This window comes from Sturnus vulgaris, chromosome 3 (genome assembly GCF_052056855.1).
Source record: "Sturnus vulgaris isolate bStuVul1 chromosome 3, bStuVul1.hap1, whole genome shotgun sequence".
NCBI lineage: Eukaryota > Metazoa > Chordata > Aves > Passeriformes > Sturnidae > Sturnus > Sturnus vulgaris.
The window spans coordinates 100,882,138-100,906,974 of NC_142245.1; the positions used below are offsets into that span (position 1 = coordinate 100,882,138).

The 24,837-nt window shown below is 40.2% G+C and overlaps 1 protein-coding gene across 2 annotated transcripts in view; it reads left to right on the top strand.

Moving 5' to 3' along the window:
- Nucleotides 1-24,837, top strand: part of LOC148224504 (uncharacterized) — a 203,352-nt gene that overhangs the window by 18,465 nt on the left and 160,050 nt on the right. The window contains exon 4 of one of the 2 annotated variants that reach the window (XR_015802739.1): nt 5,107-6,436. The exons of the other annotated variant lie outside the window; for it this stretch is intronic. The gene's annotated coding sequence lies outside the window, so the exon portion shown is untranslated. Of the gene's footprint in view, nt 1-5,106; nt 6,437-24,837 lie in introns of those variants that run through there. 2 annotated transcript variants of the gene reach the window in all.

Genomic DNA, 24,837 nt, shown 5'->3' on the forward strand with positions numbered 1-24,837 from the left:
GCATTGAGTACAGCTGGTGCCAGTCAGTAGCGCTGGCAGTGGTCAGGCACATAAATGACACTGAAGTGTTGTGTCCTGTGGTAGACCATCATGGATTGAGATGCAGTTGAGTGTTCTCTGCTTGATCTGCCAAAAAGCACTTCACTTCTCCCTGCAGCATATGCTCTTTCAGGGACTCCCCCAACCTCCCATCAGGCTTGAGGAAAAATTAGGAAGACAAAAAGCTACAATTGTGGCTGATCAAACATCTTGTTCTGAGGGGATGACCCAGGAACATAAAGATCACAGTCCCTAAATATCTGCAGCCAGAAACTTTGCAAAGTGGTTTGAGGAGATTTCAATACCACTTTATTATAGGGAAATATCTGCTGAGATTTAAATCACCTCTGAGAGAGGAGCACAAAGTACCAAACACACACATTAAAAATAAATAAATAGATGATCTTCAAGGCTCCATAACAGGAAAAAAATGCCATTGTCACGTTTGTAAGTGGTTAGCTGTTGCATCCCAATTTCTGTATTTTGGTTCATTAGATCTCATTCTTCTTCCCTTGTAATAAATGTCCAAGGCAGTTCTCCAGTGCTCCATGACTGCAGCAAGCATAGCCCTGGAGAGACAGAGGTCCTGAGGAGAATGGGAGGGGTAGTCCGTGTGTTGCTGGTCAGTCTTGCAGATGGAGCAGGTCACGGGTACAAAGCCATGCCCCATGTCCCCATGCTGGAGGAGAATGGGATGCCCTACACCAGCACTGCTGCCAGCCCCACACTAAGGGCTTGTGCTCATGGTGCAGTGGAGGCAGCTCAGGGCAGTTGTGTGACCCAGCTCTTCTCTGCCCTGTGTGCCATCTCCTGTCTTTAATTGCTGGTGGGAATTTCCAGAAGTACACGGAAACATGAGCTGCATTTTCTCCTATGGGTGTTGAACTGCCTCTGGATTTAACTGCCTGTAGTAAAGAAGCTACAGCAAGAGGCTTTGGGGAGTTTGACTCCCTACAAAAAGCCAGGGTTTATTGATTGTTTCCAACCTTACCACTGGTATCATGATTCTATGTGGCAGCAGCAAGAAAATTTAAGCCTTCTCTTCTCTAACAATGAACACAGTATCTTCATAATAAAAGGAAATGGGATTTATCTCTCCTAGCCATCCACTTCTCTGCTGCACCAGACCCAGCTTCTCCCTTGATTTTTGTAGCCCCTACCTCTGGTTTCCTCTCCAGATGTAGAGAGACAGGATCTACTGCCTCTGTCCTCCTACTCTTCCTCCTGGTTACAGGAGGGCTATGCTGGTTTCTGCTGGGATAGAATTAATTTTCTTTGCAGTGGCTGGTATGGTTTGTGTTTTGGATTTGTGCTGAACAAGGGATTGATACTATAGAGATGTTTTTGTCATTGCTGAGCAGGACTTGCACAGAGCCAAGGCCTTTTCTGCTTTTCCTACTGCCACACTGGTGAGGAAGTTGGGGATGCATGGGAGGTTGGGAGGAGATACAGCCAGGACAGGTGACCCAAATGGACTGAAGGGAGAGTCCACACCATGTGACATCATGCTCAGTATATAAAGTAGGGGGAGAAGGATGAGGGGGGGATATTTGGAGGGTATGTAGTTTTCTTTCCAAGTCACTGTTATATATGATGGGGCCCTGCTCTTCTGGAGATGGCTGAACACCTGCCAGACCTTGAGAAACAGTGTTTTAATTCTCTGTTTTTTCTTTGCTTGTATGCATGGCTTTTGCTTTCCTTATTAAACTTCCATCATCCCAACCCAAGAGTTCTCCAGCTTTTGCCCTTCTGATTCTCTTCCTGACCCTGCTGCTGGGGCAGTGAGTTAGTGAGTGGCTGTGTGGGGCTTGGCTGCTGGCTGGGGTTAAAGCATGACATGGCTCATTTCTTTTGCCGGCACCCTCTGAGCCACCAGTGATCAGATGCTCTTTGCAACAGGAAGCAACTGGAGTCAGCTGGCTTGAGGCTCTGGCAGCCTTCCACTTTGACACCAGCAAATTGCACTATTAACAGCATCTTTTTTTCCCTAGGCTCCAGGCTGAGTCTGAGGAGAACATGGCTCAGCTCTTGATTTTATTCTGCTGTTCAATAAACTATTTTCTTTAAACAAGTTAAAAGAGGATGTTTTTCCCAAGATCTCATGAAATATTTATTTACTGTTTGGAGTTCTTCAGTAAGAAACAAAGGTCTCAATTTGGGAAAACACAAAATTTTCTGTAAAAGCAATTTGAACTTGCTAGCGGAATATTAAAAAGCAGGATGGGTGAATTAGTAACTAATCAATGCATAATAAAACCCATATGCATCTAGAAGTAATTAGCCAATTGTTTTGATTCAGGGAACATTTGATTAATAGCCTCACTAGCTGCTCACTTTCCCAACTACATCTAAATTAACATAAATGCAAGTGATGTTCAGATAAAATTAATAATTTAAATCATAAGAAATTTAGATTTTGTGGATGTTTTCATAAATGGCCTAAAATCAATGAATTTTAGTTTTCTGTGTCTGGAAAATCTGCAGTTATTTGATTAGGGTTAACTAAGCTCCTTAATTTACTTAAATAACAAAAAGATGATATTAAAAACATTTGGCAGTGCCAAGAAGTAAATAATGAAGACATCACATTATAGTAAGACAAAACTTTGTTCAAATGTTTCAGTGGCTGAAATTTCTGAGGGAGAGATGAGGGTGAAATATCAGCCCAGAGTGCACCTCCTCTGCCCTTGTGTGCCAGGCAGAGCCTGTGCCAAGGCCTGGTTTATCCTGTGCATGCACACATCCATTGGATTGAGGAGAAGTGGGATGGTCCAGATTTGAGCAAGAGCTCATTTGTGCTATACGGGACATGCTGGACCTTGTCTAACACTGTTAGTGTGACAAAGCCACGTGTTGGGTGGACAAGCTGGCTGCTGGCCCCAGCATTGTGTGCTGGGCAGCATCAGGAATTCAGGCAATCAAAATTTTCATAGACCCAACCTACTTATAAAACATTATTACCAGGCTCTCCTTTAGCCCTTCTGCAATGAAAGTTGAGATATCCTTCCACTTCTCAAAAAATGCATACAAATAGTACCTCTATTTCTGCTCAGCTCTTGTCACAATACCAGTGGTTGCAGAGTTCCTCATGTCCCTCAGGCAGGGCAGGTCATGGACTCTGTGCTTTAGTTCTTCACTAAACTGGCACATGAGATGCTGCTTCCCAGCAGACAGTAGGGTCAGTATCCTGTAATCATGGAATCATAGAATGACCTGTGTTGGAATGAACCTTAACAGATTGTTCAGTTCCAACCCCCCTGCCATGGACAGGGACACCTTCCATTAGATCAGGTTGCTCAAAGCCCCATACAAACTAGCCTTGAACACTTCCAGGAATAGGGAATTCACAACTTCTCTGGGCAATCTGTTCCAATGCTTCACAATAAAGAATTATTTCCTACTATCCAATCTAAACCTACACTCTTTCAGTCTGAAACCATTCCCTCCCTTCTCCTGTCACAATGTGTCCCGGTAAACAGTCTCTCTCCATCTTTCTTGTATGCTCCCTTGGGAACTGGAAGACTGCAAATAGGTCACCCTGAAGCCTGTTCCTCTTCAAGCTGAGTAAACTCAATTCACTCAGCCTTTCCTTGGAGGGGAAGTGTTCCATCTCCCTAATCAACTTGGTGACTGTCCTCTGGAGTTGCTCCAACAGGTCCATGTAATTCCCTGTAATGTGGCATGACAGGGAATAATACAGCCATCCACAATGTTTTTGCCATTACTGTCTAGATCCAATTACAAACTGGATGCAGGAGCATTTAATGTTGAATTGCCTGGCCCAGGGAATGCTCTATAGAAGCCAGAACGGGTCTGTGTAGCAATGGGGACTCCAGAAAATTTCACCTACTGTGAGTAGTAATGTACCAGGGATGATCTAAGCTATCAACTACCTTTGTTATAGACCAGTCTATTCTAATCTTGCATCTAGAAAAAATACCATCACAAATGGTATGTTTCTGAACTTTTCAGAAGTTCTTAGTTTCATCATAAGCAAAGGTAAAAGAGCTGAAACTCTAAATTTGTGTTTCCTTTAAAAACTCTCAACAGTAGGTTTTTATTTTTATGTCAGTGCTAGAAATGTAAGATACTCAGATGCAGAGTAGTCAATAATGATGATGATGATGATGATAATAATAGTAATAATAATAATAATTTACTTAAAAGCAAACAGAGATGGGATTGGATTCAGTTCAAGACTGAGATGAAGACATTTATGTGCCTGTGTATTGGTAGCTACAGAAGTCTGAAGTGCCTAAGCAGCCTTTGTCAAAAATAGTCAAAATAGTCCTAGAGTGAGTTTAATGGTGTGAACCTATGGGAATTTGAAACTCCATAGGACAACTATGAGTTCTGCACTCTATCAGCCATGGATTTACAATACAGGATAAAAGTTTCATTCATTTCCATAGATAAAGGTATCAGATGATCTGTTTGTCCCCTACAGATCCATAATTCCCAATGGACACTAGGAAATGTCCCATTCATCATAAAAAGTCCATGACAATTGTTGTAGTTCCAGGGGGGTCTGAATACCCTTTTGGAAGCAGAAGTTGTCCTTTGACCACAGGGCCAATATTTTCTTCTACTCAACACTGCTGCGAGGGTGACCCAGCCCTGGCACAAGTTGCACAAGGAGGTTGTGGGGTCTCCATCCTTGGTTATGCCCTGGGCATGGTCCTGGGCAACTGACTCTGGGTGGTCCTGCTTGAGCAGAAGGGTTGGACCAAGTGACCTCCAGACATCCCTTCCACTTCAGCCATGCAGTGATTCTGTGGTACTGTGCTCATCTTGAACTGGTCATATGAATAACAAGGGGAGTTATTTTTCTAAGATCACTATGCTTTGGAATTAAATCTAGTCAATATTATGTATATTTATCTATAATCATATCTATTAGCAAAAATTCTTCAGGCCTGCATACAAAAGCCATTTTGTCATGGTGGTTACTTAGAGAACAGTAGCATGGGTGCTGGAAAAGTGGTGGGGTGTGAAGAAAAAACAACAGAAAAAATAAAAGAGAGTTATCTGGTAAGACAGTGATTTTTTTTTTTTTATCTCTTTTAGGGTTGTTAAGTGTTGCTGTGTGCTGGAGAAGATAGAACAAGAGCTCTACAAATATGAACTTGCCCCAAAACCCCCACTTCATCCCTAACCTGCAGCCAAAATTTATGCTCTGAAGTATCTGCTTGGTAGATTCTCAGCCTATAAAAATAATGTAGCTGGATAATCTGATAGAATGCTGAAAAGTGCTTAGTCTCACAGCCATTCTTATGGAAAACCAAGATGTTCTTTGACATTAAGATAGTTAACATACAGCTTTTGCAGATACAAGGCACTGTGTTTTTTTATTTCACTGTAACTAGTGAGATAAAGATATAAAGGTTGCCTTGACTGCTGTCTTGACTGTACCAGAGACCTATGCCTTGCCTTTGCTAGGATTTTGGGCTGTGACAGTTCCTTTGAAATGCCTCTCAGTCACAAACCCCTTTTTTCTCTTGCAGTGAAGACATGAAAAGTTTGCTTGTCATTCAAACAAGATATCACAGTTCCCTTTCTCCTTTTCCCTTATATTGTTGTATTCTTTTCTCATTTTTCACTGTCTAACACATTTTCTTTCAAAACTTTTGCAACAGGTTTCTTATCAGTGAGAAATATATTTAGACACTGTGCCAAATTGCACTGAAAACATTGCTGAAATGGCAATGGCCTGTTAGAAATATGACATTGCTATATTCTTAGCTCCTGATGCTTTTTCCAATTGATACCCATTTCTAAACTCGCTTTAAGCCCCCTTTGAATGTTGCAGGGGCTTCTGTGTAAGAAGAGAAAGCTTTGGGAAAGCAGGCTTGACAGACCCCCAAAAAGTCAAAGTCGTCCAAATCATGTATGAAGCCTTATTCTGCGGTCAGTCACATGTGAATAATTCCTTCAGCTTCTGTGGAATTAATCCTTCACTAAGCAAAAGAGAAAGGATCACAGTTAAGCTCACAAATATTTATTAATTGTGGCAGATTTGTGTGTGAAAAGCCACTTGTACGATAGAGCAGGATGATGATCCTACACTCTTTGAAGTGGTCCTGACACTGAGTATTTCTTATCTCCCAGGGACTCTCTTCATTGTTCTGTGATTTCATGCTTTGCTTAATACCAAGGTGATAGCTTGCCTTTGGTTTGCCTTTGTTTGGAGGATATACTTTCTTTCCAAAATCAGAGGTAGAAAAATAATTACATTTTGTCTTAGAGTGAGTTTTTCTTCTTTCATGTTGACACAATCTGCTAGATTTAAAAATGTAAAGACACTCTCATTACAGCTGCAGATCAGCATTAACAACACGAAGTTATTTTTAGCAGCAAGGCACCCTTGTCTTTAGTCATGTGGCTCTTTGCTGGAATATTAAAGGATAATTCACAATTCGTGCGCTTTGACATCTTGTTACTTTTACCTTAATTTTCTTTTCAAAGAGAATGACTCAGAATTTCAACATTAACACTGTGCTGGGTGTCCTTGGAAGTCACCCCGTTCTTCAATGGATCGGTCAGATTGGCTAAATGACAACTGGCACCATATAATTTGCTCCTTTTCCATTCCTTACACACCCCAAATGTATGTTGACTGGAGCAAGACTTTTGAATATGAAAAGTTCAGAGTTTTGCATGTAAAACAGACCATTTGAGAAGGAACTCAAATTGTGCTAAGCAAGTCAAAATACAGGGGTGTTGGGCAGCAAGAAAAAGATTTAGAAGCCATGTGCTTAGCAGCCATCACTAATGCTGCTTTGTTTTAAAATTCATCTCATGCTATTTCCACATCAGAAAAAGAGATGTTTGCTTACAAAATATGCCTATTATGTTAAATTCTGACCTTGGATAGATACTTGGGAAATACTCTCAAGGTGCCATTTTCACACAATTTTCAAAGTTTCTGTTCTAGCTGAATGCATTGGTGCACTCTTCAGCCAAATTCCTGCTCCATGAAATTTTTCAGAAAAAGAAGAATACGACATGGGATCAGTTTTCTATATTTTCACAAACTAGATGTTGACATCATGTAAAAATTCACTTTCTCAGAAAGGTTTTTAATATCGGTGTAAACCTTACCCTGTGTCAGACAGCACTGCTGGGCAATTAATCAAGATTTTTGTAGGTTTTCTAACTCCAGGTATATATAAGAGTTAATGAAGCTGAAAGCTGTTATTAAACCTCTTCATAATTTAGAAATAAAGTATTTCAGAAGGAGGTTAAATGAGATAATTAGACATATGAAAACATTCTCCAGTGCTTGACCTTACCTGTAGATTTCAAGCAGTGCTTTGCAAAGACTTGCGGCACAAACAAGCTGGCAAACAGGGCTGAGATGCTGGCTCTAAGTTCTGATTGCCTAGTCTTAGTCTGCAGGTTAGTCTGGGGCCAACCAATGCCTCCAGTGAGGAAAGAAAGGGAGAATTGTTTCTTTGGGTGCAGCTATACATGAGGACTCTGGAGGAATTTCAGTGTCATGATGTGTGCTGGAGAGGGTCTGACAGCTCACTCCCTCACCTGGCTGAAGAGCTATGGCATCAAAAAGCTTAGCAGGAAGGAGATAAAAATGGCTGTACCAAGGTGACAGCTTCAAAGGGAATAGGCTTTGCTGTCCAGGACTTTCTGTCCAGTCAGCTGTTCTATTGCAATCAAGTCCAGCACTTAACAGAAATGTCTGGATTGCTACTTTTTTGCTACTTTTAGCACATTTGCTAGGGGGACACATGAAGATAACAGACAGCTGGTGTTACTGACAAGAATGCCATGACTATTATATTTGCCTATTAATGATTTACAAGCTTCAAAAATCACACCTGCACCCCCAAATTCCAGAGATTTTATTTTTAAAAGACATTAAGATTATTTTTAGATACTTTGTTGATACTTTTTAAATTTAGATTTTATTTGTATTTTAAAGTGGGTTTTTCCCCCAAACTTTTCTGTGGATGTGCAAGCTGACACTCTTCTGCCATCTCTGTATTCCATCATCTGGGTCCTTCCAAAGAGACACTAAATTACAGGTATGTGACAGACTCATAAGAGTTGTCACAGAATGATCACTTTTTCCTTTTCTGAACTGATCTAACAGTTTATCTGGAACAAAAACATCATGTTTCTTTTCTCAAGATTTAGCTGCACATGTGAATCTGATTTCCTAGGAAAAAGAGTATGAGATAACTAGAAAATGCACCGTACATCTTCCCATCTTGTAATTTGAAAGAAGTTCATATCCCAGGACTGCTGTTAAGAGAGTCCTTTACATGTCATCCCCTGGCACCTAAACTTGGAACTGACCCTGTGCCCACCCTTCTGTGGCTTGGATGTGGCACTTCTGGCTTAGTGGCATTCCTGTGGTGGTGATCAAGCAATCCAAGTCACAAAAGATTTTGGAAGGAAGGCAGACCCTACTCAGATGGCATCTGCAAAGATCGTTATTATTTTTCACAAATGGCAGCAAACTAGGAAATTCAGCTCTGCATCAGGAGCAGCATTTCATTTTGAATGCAATGGTTCTGTCACTCACAGAGCTACTTTTAGCTTTAGGGCTCAGTGCTGTGCCAATAAAAGTAATGGGAATTTTGTCATTTGCCAGAAGAGAGAGCAGTATTTGGCCTTTCAGAGCAACACACTTAATTCTAGTATGCAGCCTGATTTCAATTTTTAATGAGAAAATGTGAATAAATGAAACAAAAAGTGTTCTACAAGTCCCAGGTCCTCAATAAATGCAGCATAATGGTGGAGTTAAAATTAATACTATTTTTTATAATCTGAATAGATGGGTGAGATTATCTGCTATTTCATGCACAATAGTCAAACAAACTTCTTCTTCACAGGGCTATGGACTTACTGGGTGTCTGAGTTCTCAACTCCAAACACTGTTACTCCAAGACCAAGACAGACATGTAGTGGAGAATCATGCTGGACTGACGTTGATTTGCTAGAAATGCTGAAGAGCCCAGAAAAGAGGAGCAAGGGCTGTCTGTGTCTGGGTCTTTGCTTTAATTTTTTATGCAGGAGTGAAGAGGGGAATTGCCAAAGTTCAGGGCACTTCAGGTGTAATTCACAGAGGCAGCAAAATGCTCAGCAGGGCATTGCTTATTTGTTATCTTTTGAGCTTCTTGTTCCATCACCTCTGAAAATGTTAATTGTCTCAGTCCTTGGGTCTAACCCTCCTGGAGGCAACCGGGACATCCAGGGCAAGATTCAGCTGAATTTAATAACTTCCCATGGGAGTACTGTCTGTGAGATTGTTACACAGGGGCAGTCAGTGGTGCCATTGCCAAATGCCTTCACACATGAGACAAAAACGGGGTGGCTCTGAATCTTTAGGACCAGCCAGAAATTCACATCTTGGGCTTGGTTTGCACGCCCCTGACTCCCTCTTTGCTGCCAGCTTGGCAGCAGTTTATTTGACTCTCCTTCTGAGCTTCATTGGGGAACCATGGGGTCCTGTTTCCTGGATCACCCTGGAGCCATGTGTCTGTGCTAAGACACCACAATTAGTCAGCCCAAAGCAGTCAGCCTGACTCAAGGCTTTAGTAACAAGAGGGAATTTGTTTCGATTTTTGCCTGGTGTTTTGTTTTTAATCAGGTTAGGTATCTACTCGTTTCCTCATTGTGTAGTGAAATCTACAGCTTGACCCCATTGACAAACTTCAGTGGTGACATCTTGTGGGTTGGTTTGGGGACAAGAAAGGGCATTCACAGCACGCAAGCATGGAGGCAGCAGGGAGATGTCTCTTGCAGAGACCAGCAGAAATTCTCCTGCCAAGGGCTTCCCCAGCACCACCAGTTTCTCCTGCGCTGCTGAGAGAGAGAGAGGCCAGAGAAAATATTGAAAAGGGCAGTGTCAGGAGACGGAGTAAAAAAATCTGAGTGCAGCATGCTGGAAGAGCAGTAGACAGCCTGTGTTGTCAGCTCATGTGAGCAGGTCCTGGGCTGTGGTGTGGGGTCATAGCACTGAGAAGCCACAGGGAGAGAAGGTGCAGCTGTCTGTTCCACTCTTTCCCCCCCCTTTTTTTTTAATGACCTCTGTTTGTGCTGGGCACAGTGGCCTTAAATACCTCCCCAGCTGAGCCCAGGGGCCCTGCTTATTCTCACTGAGCTTCAATGGGCTCCTCTAGATTCCTAGAGGTGCCTTGGGAGCGCAGCAAGCAGCAGTGTTACAGCATTTCAAGAGCCAGGAACACTGGCTTTGGGAAACAGGAGTGGTTCCTGAAAGTTTAACTACTCTGGGATCATGTATATGTAATGGAGAAACCCTAAAGGTGCTTCCAATAATTCATTGCTATGTCCTCTAGAGGATGAAACACAAGATGCTTTTCATTTACTTATAATTCTTCTTAATGGGCTTAAACTGCAGCAAGGGAGACGCAGGCTAAGCACTAGGAAAAACTTCCCACGGATAAAAAGAGCAAAACAAGATAATTTGGCTAGGGATACTCGTGTTCCCTCTCTGGAGCTTAAGCATCATCTTGGACTAGTTTCTGTCAGAAGGGATTTGGGGGCAGATGCTCCTCTTGCAGGCAGGGACTTGGATTTGACATTCTCAAGAGCTTTTCCAGCTCTGTTTCGTACAGTCACCAGCTATTTTAGATTCTCCAAGATTTTGTGTTCTCAGTACATGGCTCCAGGAGAGACAAGGCTGTGGATGATTGGAACATTCTAATGACTGGAGCAAGGATGCCAGGAAGGGTGGACAGAATCTATGCAAAGGCTAAACCAAGTGAAATTTGCCTTATTTGAAAGTCCTCCAAACAGAACAAACACACTTTCCAAACCACTGCTGGATTTTTTTTCCAGTTCCAGTAAATTTGCTTTAAGTGTTCCAAACTTAAAAACCATCCCCACAAAAATGTAGTGGAAAATATTTAGAATTTAATGCAGTATCCTTCAGATTTATACCATCAACAGGCATTCTGATGGAGAAAGTCAGCCAAATGTTTATGTGACCTTAAACTGGGCTTTCAGATTAATACAGCCTGCTGCATAGCTTTTCTAAAAAATGACAGCTATTAATCAATATTGGAAAACTGCTTTTGGAAACCAGCAGTCTGCTGGAATTTAGATGAAACCCAAGTAAACAATGATAGTTTTAAAATCTTTTATCCCAAGATTTTGATTCACTTTCTAAAAGGCGCACTTTCTTGTTTACTATTTTTATTGTGCATCCCTGAATTGGTAGTGACATCTCTATCTGTGTAATGTGCAAAGGGAAAACATAAAAATGATGTGGTACAAGTTTTGTTTGGCTTTGAAGCACCTTCCAGGGTCGTTTCTCAGCAGCAGCTGTAACACCCTGATGCTGATGTTGGGCTGTTTATGGTGCCCAAAAATGGTGTATTTCCTGATGCTTCACTCTGTCATGCAGAAAGATGAGGCTGGTGAATGTGAATGATCCCCACATTTGCTGGAAACATTTTCTCAGTTATTTGCTAAAAACATCCAGTTATAATTGCAACCGACTTGTCTAATCTCTGAGAAAAAAAAATCCTTCCAAGGAACATCAATATTGCCTCAGATAATTGGCTTAGATACCCAAAAAGACAGCTGTGTAAGAAGAGAGATGCACAAGAGAATACTATGGTTTGTGTTGTCAGTACTAATTCCACAGGATTAAGAGGAAAACTTAGCATAAGACAAGTTGGTAGAAACACAGAATTTATTGCCAGAGCAAAGCAAGGTTTATATAGCCCATTTCCCAATTTATGACAAGCTCACATGATGGGTCTGAACCTGTTATTTTTATTGCAAAGTGAATTGCTGCTAACACACATCTGAATCCAAACCATGAGTCTTGTCATTAGTGGCAATTGTACATGTTCTGCATGGTCTGGAGGAGAGAGGATAAATGAAGTCTCCAAGGAGTCTTTTTCTTCCACCTGCAGAAGCTTTGCAGCTTATGTTATATGTGCAGCATCCTTCTGGTCCTCTTGTGACATAGTGTATGCTGTTCCTAAATTGTAGTGAATTGTATTCCTACTGTCCTCTGTTTTAGAGGGTTACAAGGAGCAGTTAAACTCTGGTGGGTCCAGCCACAACCCTGGGGGTCCAGCACTGCTGGCACAAAGCCATGGGTGGTCAGGGAGCTGGTGAGATGTGCAGAGGCAGAATAGACCAGAGAAGACAGCACAGCAGCCCCAGTCCTGAGCACAGAAACCCCTGGCAGAGAAACCTCTTTGATAAAAATTCTGGTGTGCTTTCCAGAGAGAACACTGGCTGAAGGACACTTTTGGGGAGAAGCTGACAGAAGCTGCTGTACCTTGGAAAGAGGAGCTCACGTGTTCCATAAAAGCAAACAGGAAGCAAAGAAGCATTAGATATCATCATCATGGCCACAGATTTTTGATTAACTGCTTGTCTTAAAAACAAGAACCTGTGTGTAGAAAGCAATTCTGATGGTGTCAACCCTCTCTTTCCTGAAGATCTGCTCCCTATGGTTATTCCTGAGATATTTCCCTTCTGCAGCCTGTAATCAGCACCCAGACCTTGAAACACTCATAAAAATCAAGATCTTCTTCCCAGATGGGAAAGGTCCTGATGTTTACCATGATGCTTTTAGGTCATCAAAGTGACAAAACCTGGTTTGTGGTTTTTAAAGCTTTCAATATTTTTACTTCATAACCCTCCAGCTGGATGAGTTATTGCAGCTGCACTGCTCTCCAGCCCCTGTTTATCCCTGTTGTCCCAGATGTCACAAATTTGGTCTAGTGGCTGTTCTCTTCTCCCTCCCTCAAGTCTTGCAGATGGGAACACGTGCCATCAGCTTTTGTGGATGAGAGTACTTGCAAGAGCTCTTGTTGCCTCCAGGATATATAAGAAAAATGTTGTGCCTTGCTCCCCAGCAGCCTTCATCTTAGACTGTTTGTGATGGGACAGCCTATGTTCCTCCTCTCTTCATTCTTCCCCTTTGGATGTTTCCTGTGGGAAATTCTTGACTGGTTCAAAGACTTTGAAAATTCATTTCATTTGCTACCTAACCACTGAAGGGTGACTATTTCAGCCTTCATAGCAAGGAAAAAAACAACCTTCACATATCCTGAAGGGTGTCAAACTATCTCTGTGACCACACATATTAATAAAGTAATGCTTATTTAAGCATGAAATGCAGATCAAGCTGCAAGGACTAATCATTTTAGTGCAGAACTGCACAGCTTTAGCAGGAGACATGGCAGCTGTGCATGAGGGAAGGAATGTTTTCAAAAACGGCTGGAAGCTCTAATTTGGTGATGGAATACTACTTGCATAGTGTAGCTTCAGTGCCTAGGCACCACAAAAAATGAAAATCAAACTTATTCACATAGAAATATGTCAAAATCTGACACCTTAATTTGAAGACAAAACTGCAATCCAGAAAAACGTAAATGCAAAACCATGGCAATAGAAAGGAGCTAAGACAGTACATACAGTTCAGAAAAGCATATTTAATCAAACTCTGCTGGGAAAGGAGACAAACAGCAAAAAAATAGAATTATTACTCAACTAAGAGAATTAGGAAAAAATTGTACTTACCAATGTACTGAAAAATAAAATTATACATGAACAGTCCTCTCCAACTTTGAAGCAGATGATAACGTTTGAGGCCTTAGAACTGTTAATACCACTGTTGGCTTAAAATAAAGAGAATCCCTGGCAAGTTAAGAAGGTAAAACTAGCAGTTCCATTTGTTGTAATTAATGAGATATTTTCTAATGAGGTTGCCAGCCACTGATAAGTAGTTTAGAAGGTCAGAAGAAAAAAAAAAAAAAGAGAAATCCAAAAATCAGATGTAAAATTGACCTGGAATTTTCAAAGACAGATGAGAAGTGTATCTTTAATTTAGTGCCATTAACTGCATAAACCCTCCAAACTGTTTTTAATTATTATTAAGCTGTAAGTATATAAAGCACAGACATATATCATTTGCAGTTCACGAGAGGCCTTTGAGATGCATTCAGAAATATATAACCCATATTGGCACATATTGCCCTGGGGCAAAGCTACAAATGCTTAACCACTGCAGTCAGCATGGGCAGTTTTGCTCTGAATATATTCTGCTGCTTGTGCTCTGCTCTACATCTCCATGTCCCTATGCCTTGCTACACTTTTAAAAGAGCATATAATAATTCATCACACTCGTTTAGTACATTTTTTACAGAAACATTAACTTTGCTGTAATTTTTTGTAATCCTGGAGGCTTTCTTTTTTCCTCAGGTTGTGATTTTTTAATGTCTCCAGCTTTGAGGGTATGTTTCCAAGGCAGCTCTTGCTGCCATTTTACTGTACAACTCAGGCATCAAACTACCTGCCAAATGCAAAGTGATGGCAAACTCCATTTCCAAACTTCATCTTTAGCTTCTGAACTTTTCAGCCTGTTTCAAAATGTCTTTCCTTTTATTAGGAAGGCTGTAATTATTATCTGAGGGCAACCTTTGTTATGACATGAAAAGAAGCACTCCACCTACTGTGCTAAACATTAGATGTTCAGCTGAGTGATAAAATACTATAATCAAGCCCCACATGTGAATATCTCCTTCAACCAACCTTTGCATGCATAAGTGCTAAAATTTCAAATTGTAGTATTTATTAAGGCACAGCATAGGTTTGTGAAATGAATGTCTTATTTTGCACATGTATGGGAAAAGCTGAATAACCACTGTTGTGTGCTGTGTTCCTCCCAGACTGGCACATGCTCCCAGGAAAAGCAAAAGTGGTGGTAATGGAACTCCAGAGACCAAATGATGCATGTGGTAGGCAAGTGCAGATATTTAGGCAATATTTTTGCTTTTAAGTAAAAGTAAAAAAATCACAGGCTAATATTGCACAAAGTTGTAGCATTTACCTGCTCTTGCTGTTTGTGTAAACTGAGAACTTTTTCGTATTTTCTAGTGAGATCCTTCAATCTGTCCCAGTAGTTTCTGTTACATTCCTCTATATTCCCTGGCTACATTTCACAATGCCACCAATAAATGTTTCTTTCATGCCTTTAAAGGGATCATTCCCATCAGGATTGCTTTGAGCAAAACTCTGTTATGGCTGTTCTCCTTCAGCAGGGTGGATGGGTGAGCCAGGAGTGCATTGAGGAGCAGAGGGCAGGGCAGCGTGGTGGTGATGGGAGGGATCCTCAGCAGGTCACAGCTGCTCAGCTTTAGCACTGCTGGACAGCAGTAGTGCTGGGAACTCCGAAACATGGAGATGAAACACAGACAGGAGAGTTCCCCTCTGGGCTGGGAATTTTATCCTTGTCTCTGTTACCTTCTTTCATGGGAACTCCCACACCAGCTCCCTCCTTCTCCGTAGGACAGAAGAGAAGTCTGCTATGGAGAGCCACACTCTGGTGGTCCCACAGGCTGAGATCAGGAGGGCTTTGATTATTGTTCCACTGTTTCATCCCAACAAGTGATTTAATGAAAGCCAAGGTGTTTTCCTCCTTTGTTAATTCCTGGAGAATATGTCTTGCTGATTTGCTCATGTTAGTTGTTGCACACGTTCTGGGCAGAACTGAATCTTTGTTGTAGCTTGCGCAGTACATCTTCAGAGATAGCAAAACAGATCATAGGAACAATAGTATGGTAGGTGTGAGAAGCTGCACTGTTGCTATTTGCCTCATTAAAAATGAGTTCAGTCTTACAGAACCACAGTTCCACATACTTTATTCAGATTTTCAGATGAACTGAGATAGTTTTTTATCCTTAAGATCAGTTTACAGTCTTTTGTGCTGAGCTTTTTGTTATGATTCAATATACATAATTCTCTGTATTTATTTGTTAAAGAAAATGCACAGATTAGACTGATTCATGTCTAAGTATAGAAATATTGATTGTCATGAGGTAGATAATTTAGATAGTCATAGTTTGCTTGCAGAAGCCTTTCCTAGCATCACTGCTAATAGGACAGTTTTTCCTCCTGTCATGTCACAGTGTGCCCCAGTCTGTGTAACATGTATGAATGATGCATCCAAAACATAGCAGTCCCTGCTCAGATCTGTGTTAGCAGTGGGTTAATGCTTATTTGAGATTTATTTTATAGTACAGAAGAAGGAAATGAAAACAAATCAAGGACTATTTTTAAACTTTTCTTTAATTTCTTGCTTTATTTCTTAGGGCATATTCATGACTTTTATTAAACCAGTGGCTGACTTTTTCTTTGCTATCAATCAGCATTGTTTTAATTCAGAATGTGACGCTAAGTACAACTCTAGATTTTAATACTGCTTATTAATTGCAAGTATAACAAATTTACTCTGTGTGCTCAATTTTATCACCCCTTTTTGTCTTCTCACCTAAAGATTAAGAATCTATCATTATCTGTTCCATCATTATACTGGAGATAGGAAAGAATTTGCTCTGGAAAGTAGGCAGAAGATGTAGACACTGCATCTTCAGCATATCTGGGAATGGCAAAGCCAACAGAAATTCAGACTTCAGGCATAGCATGGAACGGGGCAAAACATCAAATCCATGGACCCTGAACTACTGTTATTCCCTATTCATGAAATCATAATTCCTCCTTGTTAAAGAAGGCAAAGGGAATAAATACAGTGCACAGCAAATAAATCTGAGGTTTACTGTTTCATGTTTTAGGGTTTGGAGTCAAAGCATGGATCCAGTGCTCTGTCTGTTCTGCATGGCACTTTCCTGTTCTAAGAGTGGATAAGCAGTAGGAAACCTTGTGGATCTTTGTGTTTCACTGCCCAGAAACTTGATCACTGCTGCAGAAAATGAAGAGGAGGAGCACTTTGTTTTTGTTTTTACTTACTTCCCTATAGAAGTGAGCAAAAATCTAGTCTTTTGTTACATTTTCAGCAAGCAGTCAATAAAGCGTGTTCTTTTTATTTTTTTTCCACTGAATTCAAAGCACATTGTCAGTGTCCAAAAAACCAAGACCAACAGCCCCATACAGGAAAATGGATACACAGCAAAGACTTATAAGTCCACCAATATCTGCAGCTATGCCACAAGGAGCAGGAATGTTTTGCTCTCTCAGATGAGTTATTCCTTAGCAAAGTGGATGGCTGAAGTCTCCAGAGAATCTCTTCTGTGTGGGCTGTTCTTTCCTTCCTTTGGCCTGCCAATGGCAGTACTGCCAGTGAACAGAAATAAGAAGCACAAACATAGCAGTTTATGCAGTACTATAAACCATCTCTCATATCAGTCAGTCCTAAATTCTTGTAAAGTCTAAAAGCTGCAGGATGAAATTGTCTTTTCAAAAGGGTTGGAAATCACCTCTATATTGAGGACCAGACAGACAGACAAATAACATGGAAACCCATTTTTAAGAGCATCTTTTTGCAATTGCAACCTGCAAGAAAAAGCAGCTCTAATTTTAAATTTCTGCTTCTCAATTTCACCACTTTTCTCCTGAATTCATTTTTCTAAGAAAGGATGATCTCCATAGCTCTCTTTGTATGATTTACTTTCCCCTGGTCTTTCATGTTCCTTCTTTGTTTTCTCTATGCTTTCTGGTCATGTTGATATTTTCTAATGACTCCTGTTACTGAAAGCACAGAATCTACCCATTATAAGCAAATGAACCAAACATGCCAGTAAATGACAGAAGAAGCTGAATGAGATTTGAGATTGAGATACTCTAAAGGATGTTGTCAAAATATTTATGACATGGAAAGAGTGCAGCTGAAGCATCAGATTAGTATTGCTGAAGTTTGTGAAGAAAAATGGAATGATTTTACCAAGATATGTAGGGTATGGAGAACGCATGTTACCACTCAGACTGTTTGTTTGCAAACAACAGATTGTAGAGTCATTGAGGTCTAAGTAATTGCAGCTGCCAAACACTCTGAGGAAAAAAACCCTCCTCAGCACTGCATCAAGTTTTTAACATCTAGATAAAAATAGTCTTAGTTGGCCAGGTCTATGGGAGAGAGCAAATGCAGTATGTGTGGAATAATTAAAATCAAGATGTCAAATAACAGATCTTCCAATTTTTCCTGATTATCTTCAGTGGTTAAAATCACATGAAGCAGACTACTCTTCTGAAGGTAATAAATAAAAGTCTGTAAACAACTATATTATGATCAAAAGAAAATTTGATTACACATCTGTGCTTTGTCTAGAACAATGGAACCATGATTATTGTAGAAAAATATTTAGAAACTCAGCTTATAGCTAACAAGTACGTAAATGGCATTTGAACAGATTTGTTTTCCAGTTTTATCTCTACGCCAAAAATTCAGACTCCTGGTACATCACAGACATGAGGATTGAATCAGGGTCTGGATTTTTTTGGATTTAGCTCATTCTTATATCTGGTAGGAGACAAGATTTCCACTCTATTTTTGCTAGAGAATAGCATAACCATGTTATTTCTCATTCTACAAGAAGAATGCCTGATACAAAGGGTACTTAGTTAAACTGGGAAGTGTAAGGCAAGCTGGGAGTGCGAGGTTCAACTCAGCATATTGGTTATCATGTGTCAATTATCCAGTCTAAACCAAGGAGATAAGGTTTCTCTGTATTTAAAGGAAAAATACATGCATCTCTGGAGTCATTGCACTGATTTCAGATGCATCCATGTAGGCATCTTTATTGTAGGGATCTTCCCATATGCAAGGTGCTTAAGATCCTACTGTAGCCCTATAGTCAATGGGGCTTGACTTTGGGAGTAGTCACTCAAATCCTTCAAAAGAATCTAGAGGGTGACTCATCCCATCCAAAGTGGACATGTACATCAGCTCAGTCAAGTCTCAGACACTTTTGACTAAGAAACTCTGAAATCTGGGTTCTGAGGTGTTTGCTGTGCCCTGAGATGCTCTCCTGACTGCAGCAGCTCTATCAGAAAGGGGCAGATCTTCCCCAGTTCATTTTTGTACTTGCTTGGGCTGTGGGCATGATGCAGCTATCTTAAATCTCTATTGACTACAGTGTTTTCAGCCACCTTCCTTGTCTATGAACATCTGCCTTTACAGTAGAGGTATCTAAATGTGGAGCCAAATCCCAGCCTTTGGCTCAAATTCATCCCTTAGATAGCCAAGCGAAAGCACTGAGCTGAATTTGTTGTTACCTAATATTGTTTTCAAGTCTTGTACACAGCAGAATGAATAATTAACTTTTTTACATTGATGCTGCTGCTTCCAGAAACACTTCAGATCTAGCAGAATCTATTGTCCTGTGTCTACTCATTAGCAGTACATTTTGTGATTAAATTACTTTGATTAATACAAATAGAAAAGCTCCTGTTCATGTACAAGGTTGTTATTGTCAGAATATTTGCTATTAAAATTGAAATCAACTCCCAGCTACAGCACATATTTGTTTAAATGAGAACCTAGATAAAAAAGAGCTGTCTTTGTCTTGACAGTTATATGAAGAGGAAAACTATGATGTCCACTTCAGGATTTTCTTTTTTGAAAGCAATATAAACCCCATCTTAATCTCTATATTCCTGTGAAAACATTACTTCTTACCTTTTAAGGGAAAGAAAAAAAATGCATTTAGGTAGAAATGGCTCTCCAGCAGACCCTTGGTTTGAAGGAAACATCACAAAATGAGACAATTTGCATAGCAAAATGCATCTCAGTTGGGATTAAAATTTTCATATTACTGTCTCTATAGTTTTAGTGGGGCTGTGGCTATAAGCCTAATTACAAAATCCAACAGTGTTTTTTTATGAAGCAAATCTTCATTTAAGGAAAAATATTTATATTTTCTTAACCTTCTTAATATGAAAACAGCATAAAAGGTAAGTGTGAAGTAATGCAGTATTTTTCAAGAAAGTATGAAAATTCTGTAAAGTTCTCCACCTGAATGGTGACACAATCTCTTTTACAAGATGTCTAGGAATCTTTTGGCCCTGGCATTTGAAACTTGTGCAAAATGAACATATGTAGGTTTCCAGATGCTGTGCTTTAATATGTCCATATTTTCAATAGACTGCAGTTTCTAAGATCAGGGTATGCTAATTGCAAGCTGCTCAGAACACATGGAGACTGCTCAGTTTTACAGCAATTCAAAGAATAACAGGAACTGTAATTGGGTGTTATTAAATAGAATAGACCATTTAGGAGGTAAGATGAAAAGAAGATAAGGGGAATGGCATTAGTCACTGATAGTTATACTTTATGTATCAGAAGAACTATGTTTTGCACGTTTTGGCTGAAGAAGGATGAAAAGCACAAGGACAACTCTTTCACTGCTGAGCTGGTCAAGCGTTTCTTCATTGGGCTGGACTAATTTCTGCAAGGACTCCTTTCTCCTGACTCTGGTGGGGTGGCTGTATCCATTTTTTACAACAACTACAGGCAGAAACTCCAAAATTACAGTGCTGACAGACAATGCAAGCACATCTTGATTTGTAAAACTCAATCAGATTGGCCTATTCTCATCTGAAGGACATAGTCTGGTGAGGACAGGAGCAGAATTGTCATGTAGAAACACATCACCCAGCAACAGTACACTAGTGCTCCTTATTTGTAGCCTAAGAATAGCTTTAATTATACAGTTTCTGAGGTTTTAGCTTCTTCTCATGGACAGTAGCCTGTTCTTTAGCTTCATTCCTATCCAGAAAAGGATTTTATTAGGCTCTGTTACACTTCTGTTTCAACAGGTTTTGTCCACAGCACGCACTCAGCACTTCTGCTGTGCTTGATACTCCCTCAGTCCCAGCTGATGATGCTGTGGAACATCATCTGTCACAGCACCTTCTGTGCACAGGGGTGGCTGCAGCATGCAGGAGCTGTAGGAGCATGGTCAGCACTTCTCTCTCCTTGAGAAGTTTCTTCTGTAGTGTGTAATTGAGGAAGGGAAAAAAGCAGGAATTTCTACTACACACAATGCAAAATTCATCCATGAAAATTCTTGAGCAGAGCAGGCCCAGTACTCCTCTTGTTTATTTGTGTTTAAGGTAGAAGGAACCTGGGGGCAAAAATTGGGCCAATTCAATTAGACTGAAGATTTAAAAAGGATTTATGGGAAACTTGTAAAGCAAGCTCCTGAAAGGCTTTGATTGTTTATGCCCTTTGTTGTGCCATTCAGCTGATGCCTTATCTGAAACACACCTGTCACTTACACTGATGCAGAAAGAAGCCAAAATTGCTCCTTCTACTCCTGATAGCTTGAAGATCAATGGTCTGGCCATGAGAGAAGCTTCTCTGGTGACACAGAAGTCTTAAGCACAAACTAATTCCTTCCAAGGACTCTTTGGGTGGAATTCTGTTTTCCATTAATCTGACATTAAACTCTGTCTTACCTTTGCTCCAGATAGGTTCAATGTTGCCTTCACTCTTCTAAAACTGTTTCAGCCTCCACAAGACTCCTTTCTTATTTTTTTTACATTGTTTTTCTCCCTTTTTACAGAACATAAAATGAAGATGGTGAGCATTAAGATTCAGTTTCTAAAGCAGCGTTCACTGAGCAAAAAAATACTATGCAGAAATTTTACATCTGAGCTCCCTTTCTAGTTGATGGAGAGATGTAGACACTTCTGGAATGTGATTCATCTTCACCTAAAATTAGGCCTCCTAAATAGGACAGCTGAATTGCACTTGAGATTACCTATTGCTCTCCTTTGAGTACAAAGCGAGCCAAAGGCATTGGGCTCAGATGTAGCTGTCGAGACTGCAAAAATGTAAAGCTAAGTGAGACGAATCCCAGTCACAAATTTTGGAGAGCACAGACCAAACAACTATTTTTGATATGAGAATGAAAGATAAAATTCCCAAATCTTTCATCTGTGTTTACTGCAGTGTTGGAGAACTTTTTGGTGCGGTAGCTTTGCTTAGACTTTATTATTTTTTGAACATTCAAATACAGCTAGGAGACTAGTTCACACTGGAAAATTTGTTTGTTAAATTCCATCTTGTTTCTATGTTCCAGAAAAAAAACATGGTTCTCTAAGATGCTATTTCGTATAATCCACTGAGTCATTTCTGCTGCATTCTCTTAGTCTGTTGCTTGCTCTGCTTAAGAGTAAATCATTTTGCACACTGAAAATTTCATGTTGTTTCAATTTTTTTTTAATTAGGATGTTAGAAGAAGAAGAATTAGTTTGATGAACACAGATGGTGCTTTTAGATTACAGTAATAGTTTTCAGTTAATAGCTCACTTTCCATCTTCAGAGCTGTGTATTTTCTAAACATTGGTTCATCTTGCAATTGGGTCACATGAATATTATCATACCAGTTGAATATATTGTGTAACTTAATGCCAACATCTTCAGTGGTCTGCCATAAATTCCACTTACTGCTCTTTTTCCTGTAATCTGGGTGTCTGTACCACCAAAATGGTGTGCCTGCTGAAAGAGACCTTTGGGGCATACAGCTTCCACCATTATGCTCAGACTGCTCAGAAATGCATGTACAAGTTAACTGCGAAGTCTGTGCATCTTGGGGATATTTAAACTTAAATTATACAGTTCACATCCACATATCTAAACTATCAAATCCAGTCTATCTAACTTCAGACATCTAATGTGCTGCATTTTAAATACTAAAGGAAAACAGTCATCCTAAAAAAAGATCTGATATTTGCTGTACAGTCAGTGGTGAGATGTCTTCAAAGGAAGATCTTGTCTGCCTGGATTTCTGGAGAACTTTTTCACTAGGCATCTAAACTGAAGGCACAGATAAGGTATCTAAATTAGGCTAAATGAATCCAGTTCTTTAAGAATCAATGTTCCCACTGAAGTTAATGGAAATTGAGTCGCTTTACAGGAATTAAATTAGGAGTTTAACTCAAGTCCCAGAGGAAATTTGTAGCAGAGCTGGAAGAAGGATCTGCCAAGTCCAATCTTAGGGCTGCACTCAGCATCTAGTGAGTGGCCTTTGGTGTGCATGGCTCTGGGTGTGACAGAGACCCAAGACTTGGGTCCTTCTGGACTGAACCAAGGGGACCACTCGTGGTCATCTCAAAGAGTGGTAGGTGCCTTTTTGCAAGACACTGCACTAAGCTCCAAGTTTTCACAGAACTTTGACAAGATATCTATAAGCTATTTCTGAAGGGCATAAGGGCTTTATTAGCTCAAAAATACAGCATGGCTTCTTCCTGTCCCTCTTGATCAAGTTCTGTTCATGGTCAGTATTCTGCACACACTTCATCAGACCTGTGATGCTCTAATTTTAATAATCAAATGCAGGAAACTACTTTTACCTCAGTTCAATAATTTCTTTATCTTAAAGCACAAAAAATGGCAGTTTCTTTCATACAAACCTCACTGGTGAATTTGTGGTTTATTCACTGTTCACTAATACATCTCAAATCCAGGTATCTTCTATATCTATATTAATGAACAGTAACAAGAGCATTTTACAAATAGAGATGCTTCTGGCTTAGGCCGGAGGTCTGGGGGATCAGGATCCAATTCTTCTCATTATTTTCTTCTACAATCATGACTCCTTTCGGAAATGGGTGAAACAGTTTGATCTGAATTTCAATTACCAGCAGTAGATCGATGTGAGAGAATGTTGTGATGATCCACAGACTAAACAAAGCTGTGTTGTGCCCTTGTACTATGCAGCTGTAGCAGTTCATGCAGATGCTGCTTGGGGTAGCACAGCATGGTCTCAGGTGATGCAGACAGCCAAGCTGCCCCATATCCATCCTTGCAGGGGTGTGGCTCAGTGGGGACAGCTATCTCCAAACTCTCTGCACCCAACAGGTTTCCCCTACTTTCTGTGGACAGATGAAATCTGGGTTTCTGAGAGCACTAGTGCAGGACCATGCCCCAGCTGTGCTGCAGTCAGCCATATCTCAGTGATCAGGTACCAAGAATTGAAATTCATGCTCACTGACTGAAGCCATTCTGGCCTCTGTCCACTACTGAATGAAGAGCTGGGGTAACTCAGCATATTATGGGATTAGTCTCAGTTGCCTAAACCACAGCAATTTTTCTCCCATTTTCCTAGCCCTCTCTAGCTCTGTAGGTATCAGCTATTATCTTTTAATAACTTTAATGGCACTATTGTTGTCCTTCTTTAGCAAGGAAAGAAAATCCATAATCCAAGCTGTCTGAAAATTGCCTTATAAAATGTTTGGAGAAAATTGCCACCCACTTCCTGTATTTCTCTGCAAGGAATGGGAACATTTCCAGCACTTGTACAAGATGAGAGAACACGTGTATTTAAAAATGCAGATACTTACATTTGAGCATAAATATACTAACACAGATAGGAAAACTGGATAAGGAAGTGTTTATACATGGTTTTATACAACTGTCAGGATAGTTGTGGTAGTCATTTAGTGTTTTAAACATTAACCTCACGCCTTCATTTTCCTTGTACCTCCTAATGTTTACATGAAATTACAAAAAAAAAGGGTAAAGCTATTTACTTACATAGAAAGCAATCAGATTTGCAGAAGCCAAAGTCTTGATACCCAAGTATATGACACTGAACATCTGGCCTTATATTTTGGCAGTCTGGTGAAAGCAGCCTGATTTCCTGGCTAGAATAAAAACTGCTGATGGCAAACCACTTAGAATGGAACAGTTGATCTGTCTAGATAAGGATGTTGGATATCTACCTTTAAATTAATTTGAAAACACTGGATTCCACATTTGTGTCAAACACAATGGTGCAGCAGCACAATTAAGGGACACTACTGTGCAAGTGGGGGTGACTTTCCATGCCCACCCTGGTGCTGGTCAGTTCACATGACCACTCCAGGGCTGGTATGGATGATAAAAGATAGCCAGAATGTCAGTGCTAATAATATATTCATAGCTCTGGCCACTAGGACTGACTTGTAGAATTAGTTCAGCTACAAGTAATTGTTACTGCAGAATTACAGACTTTCAAGAGAAAATATTAACTCCTAAAGAAATCACACTTCAAGCTGTAACACTAG